Here is a 5549-nt window from a genome sequence, read left to right as displayed (position 1 = left end):
AAAGAACAAGATCCCACTGGAATGAGGATCTCATGGTCTACATCAGGGGAAGTAGCCCAGAAGATCTGTTAACAGTCAGTTTCAGGGAAGAAAAACAGGAGATCAGAATGAGGTCTTCCTGACTCTGTGGCTTTCTGAATTTCTTTCCCTACAAATACTCAAAGTATGTGAGCATGCATGTTTTGGAGCATTGTGTTCTGAGCCCTGGCAGCAGTTCTGTCAGCTAAGAATTTAGGTCATCTTAGCTTCAGATCTCAATCTATATCACAGGCCAGTTTAAACAAAAAAGTTAATAAGACCACATTTCCATAAACAAAGTTAGCATGGTGTTTCTCTTCTATAATTCCAGCTAGAAGGAGGCATAGGCACAAGGATCACAGTCGAAAGCCAGTTCCAAGCAAAACCACAAGACGACATAAACAAAAATTAACTAACTAACTAAAGCACATATGGGATATGAATGTGGCTCAAATGGTGGAGTGTCTTCCTAGCAAGCAAAAATCCCCATACCACTAGAAAAGAAAAGAAAAGAATTCACTGAGTAAAACAATGTTCATTTATTGAAGGAAGTGTTTGAGCTAAGGTCCAGTTACTCATGCCTATACTCATAGCTACTCAAGAGGCTGAGATCTGGAATCGTGGTTCCAAACCAACCTGAACAGAAAAGTATGTGAAACGCTTACCTCCAATTAAACAGTAAGGAACCAGAAGAAGAGGTGTAGCTCAAATTATAAGGACAGCCTTGAGCAAAGGCCCTGAATTCAAGCCCCAGTACCAGGGGAAAAAATGTTTGAGTTTTTTTATAACCAACTTTTAAGAAATACCTCAGAGTTAAGAATACATGTATTTTTATTATCCATGTATCAATTGTACAAAAGAATTTTGTTGTGATGCTTACTTACATGCATACAAATGTACATCAATTAAAACCATCCATCCCTTCCACCACTCTACCCTTTTCTTGGAATAATTTGAGCAGATTTCATTGTTCTGTTTCCACACATATATAAAACACTTTGACCATATTCACCCCCCTGATACCCTCTCTTTCTGCCATTTCCCCTGTGCCACCCATCCACAAACAGAACCTGCTTTACATTCCTGTCACTCATTTTTAAGAGCTAGATTCTGCATTTGAGAAAGAACATGTGAAACTTTCTCAGTCTGGATTATTTTACTAAGCATGATGATCTCTAGTTCCACTTTTAAATGTAACAGTGATCAAGAGTATAACAATTTCCTTAAGTAAAACAGACTTAAATAATTAGATAAGGATTTAGCCCTTCTGAGTCTTACTTTTCTCAAATACAAATTAGAACAGGAGCAATTGAATGTGATTGGCTCTTTAAATAAGAAAATGCATGCAGAGTAGTACCTAGTAAATAAATGTTATTAAAATGACTCTGGCCTGTTAAATAAAGAGTAATTTATAGGTTAGGTGTGGTAGTGCACACCTGTAATCTCAGCTACTAAAGAGACAAAGATAGAAAGGACCAACTTCTTAGCAAAACTAGTTAATATGGCCTAATTTATTGACCTATCGCAGATGCACACAAAATATACACATGGTGACATATACCTTGGGATTCCAGTTTCTTAGGAGGGTCATGGTCTGATGCCAGCCAGGCAAAAGCATCAGACCTCATCTGAAAAACAAACTAAAAGCAAAATGACTAAGTGTGGCTCAAGTGGTAAAATACTTATTTATCAAGTACAAGCCCTTGAATTCAATCCCCAATACTAAAAATAATAATAATTATCAACATTCTAAAAGGAGTCATTAAAGGTTGTACGCAGGTAGAATTGAGTGGAAATCAGTATTGCAGGGCTGATTCAGACTGCAATATAGGCTCTTTATTCAGAGAGAAGCTTGAAAAATAGGCCTCCCACATTGAGAAACCACCAGTCATGAAGAACTTCCAGTACATGATAAAGGTACAGCACAAGGTATTCGTGTGGGACATTTGCCCAACAAATGCCTGCATCAGGACAGATCAACAATTCTGTGGGCATATTTTGTGCCTACATCCCATCAAGAGGGTGTTACAAACAGATGTCCTCGCTTTTTTGGTAGCTTTCATGAGCAATGTTGACAGTGCCAGGCTATGAAATGTAAGGAAGGAAATATGTCTTTCCGTACTCATTGCTAGGTCCATTGCAATGAAAAGCATACAAATTACTTAATGTAAGTTTTACATGACATGGGAAGTGTCCGGAATGTAGACCCCAAGAAACAGAGAAGAAGTAGGTGGTGGTGCGGTTGAGTGATCGACAAAGGAGATGTGAGCATATGGTGACCCAGTGAGGGAATTTAGCAAGCCTGTCTTGATTAGATTCATCTGGATCCCCGGTCTTCAAGGTTAAGGACACCTCTTTCCTCACAGGATGGGGGTGGCTCTGAAATGAGGATCTTATGACCTTCTTTAAGGACCGGCCAGGGGGGTGTGATAGCTTGCTTTCAGGGAGATTTCTTAAATGTGACCACATTAAAAGGTTACTACCTCCCTCCCGCTGTGAGGGTCAATTTTCTGACTCAGCCCCCACCTTTCTTTCTGGTAAGCCTCCCTGTCGCCAGGCATCCCCATTGTTCCTGGTCATCCATAGCCTCCACTCCCTACCACCTGTCTTTCTTGTTCCGTCTTTCTTCCCAGAACAATGATCCCCTGTAATACTCCTCACCCCATTTTTCAATCCAGGACCCTGTGAGTAAACTTAAAGGAAGTATGCTCTGTAAATAAGAAAAAGTCTTTTCTGAAGGACTTTACGGAACATTCCCATGACTCAATCCCCAGCTGCTAGTGTACCGAAAATCCAAAAAGTGCAAAGAAAGAAAAGATCAGCCCAGCCTCAGCTTACAGTCAGGAAGGTCATGAAAAGCCAAGATGATAAAAGAGTTCCTGGTTTGAGTCAAGCCTAGCTCCTCCTACGCCCACACAACAAAAGTGGTGTAAAAAGTGAGATCTCAGGGTAGGTTGCCTTTATAGTTTGTCTGTTGACAAAGGGAGGTGGAAGAAAATACAATATACTTTTGAAAACCTGAGGTCATAATACCAATTCAAAGTTACTCAGGAAATCTAAGTGGCTGTGGGGAATGTTATCACATTACACTGCTGGGACGGAGAAGGGCAACAGTCACATCTGTAGCCAGCTTTGCCACAGACAACCTTAAGAAAGTGACAGCAGATATACTCCAGCAGTTGCTGTAGGTAAGTGCTTTTCTCCACAGGATCCTTTGTGATTTGGACCACAGATCTCTGGCATAGTTCAGGTACAAGATGTCTGATGTGCATTTTTAGGGACACTCGAGGACTTGAACATTGTCTTTGTGCTTTGGTGTTCGAAAAGGATGGATTGAGGGTTGAAGACATGGCACAGTTGATAGAGAACTAGTCAAAGAGTAAAAGTGTGAGGTACCAAGTTCCAGTCTCAGTCTTGAACCCAAAACAACACACACACACACACACACACACACACACACACACACACACAAATAAAAGAAAGTAAAGGATGGATGGAGAAGGTGCCCTTGGGCAGGAATATGAAGGACACACAACTTTAGAAGAAAAATAACAGCCATGTCTTTAGAGTTTGTCTGCAGCAGTATCTACTCTTGCTCCTATGAAATTTTAGCCCATGTTATCAACTGTAATACATATTTGAGTAAAATCCACAGTGCAACCCTCTGTTTTACATAAGAACTTGGTGAAAAAATTAAATGGTAATTTGGTGATATATAGATTGACATTAGTGGCAAGAAGTCCAATGGAGGGAAAGTTCGAAGGTTACATATTAAAGAGGTGAACTTGTTGGGGGCGGGAGGAGGGGGAGATGGGAAGGGATGAGAGGGGAAACAAAGGAGGAGGCAACAATGCTTGATAAGAAATGTACTCGTTACCTTCCTCATGTAATTGTAACCCCTCTGTATGGTATTTTCACAATTAAAAAAAAGGGTGGACTGAAGGACAACCTAAGAATTAATATATGATTTCTTTTGTGTCATCATGGGGCTTGAACTCAGGGTCTAGGTGCTGTCCCTGAGCTCTTTTGCTCAAGGCTGGTACTCTACCACTTTGAACCACAGTGTCCCTTCCAGTTTTCTAGTGGTTAATTAGAGATAATAGTCTCAAAGTGACTTTTCAACCCAGTCTGGCTTTGAACCACCATCTTCAAATCTCATCCTCCTGAGTAGTTAGGATTATAGACATGAGCTACCAGCACCCAGCTAAGATGTGAATTTTTATGTGGACATGATTACATTGGGTGAGGTACCACTAGGAGAAGATTCCATTAACTAATGCCTAAGTGGACCAGCTGACAATAAGAAGGGGAGTGTGCCAACCCTAGTGTCATGAGACTGGAACAACTCTTCAGCTGGGTTTGTCAGCGCAATAGCAAGAATTCTGATAATTATTCTAAACATCTGCTTTGTTTTAAAATGCCTAGCTTGGAAAGTTTTGAAAGTTTTATGAGGCAAGGTTATTAAGGAAGTAGAACTTTCTGTTTGTAAGTTTTTTATTACCCTATTCCCTTATGTACTCCAGGATCCCAGGTACCTGAATTCTCTTCACCTTCCAGTTGCAAAAACCTGCTCACAGGGAAGGGGCAGTGTTAATTATTTGATAAACTCTCTTTAGGTGGATTTAAGGGCATGTGTTCTTTAAAGTTTTATATTTGACCTGTGAATTCTTAAAGAAGTATGTCTGACCCACTTTGGGCTTATCAAAGTTTACCTGAGTAAATTTCATTCTTGGGCTTTTTTTCATTTTTTTAAAGACAAAGGAGACTTTCCCCCCATTTATTTCTTTTTATTGTAAAAATGATGTACAAAGAGCTTATAGTTATGTAAGTCATGTAATGAATACGTTTCTTTTTTAACAGTCACCTCTTCCCTTGTTTTCTCCCGGTTTTCCCCCTCCCAACTTTCTTCCTCCACAAATTGTATAGTTCATTTTTAGCCTCTTGTCTAGTATCACTGCCACATTAGTTCACCTCCTTACCTCCTCAAAACAGATAAACTTACAAGACAAAAAAGTACAACAACAAAGGGGATGGGGAACACAAAAGGTAAAATTTAAAAAACCCTTGTCTCCATTTCTTGGAGTTCATTTTGATACACTTCATTTTGTGCACATAGCTATTGAGCTCTTGTAATCCTCTCCTAAGAAAATGTTCCTTTGATCTCACTGTGTGAATGTTTAGAGCCCTGTAATTTGTCATGTCTCAGTGTAATTTTTTGTCTTTTACCATCCATTGTGTTTACTTGTAGATTTATAGGCATATTCTAATTACTACAAATGAGGGAAACCATAGGTTTCTTTGGGTCTGGCTTACTTCACTTAATATGACTTTTTCCAAGCCTTTCCACTTCTTTACCAATGTTCCCCAGCCATTTAATTTAAAGTGAGAGCACATTGTCTAGCCCCCATCTAACTGGACATTCCTTTCACTACAGTGAAACTGTAATGAACTACATTTTCCAAAGAAGGAACACAGAGCCAGGAAAATCTGAAGATGGAATAAATAGGTGTACAGGAAATGGAAATGAAAAC

Source organism: Dipodomys spectabilis, unplaced genomic scaffold (assembly GCF_019054845.1).
Source record: "Dipodomys spectabilis isolate Male_0828 unplaced genomic scaffold, ASM1905484v1 ptg000174l, whole genome shotgun sequence".
NCBI lineage: Eukaryota > Metazoa > Chordata > Mammalia > Rodentia > Heteromyidae > Dipodomys > Dipodomys spectabilis.
Note: the sequence above shows the minus strand (reverse complement) of the source record.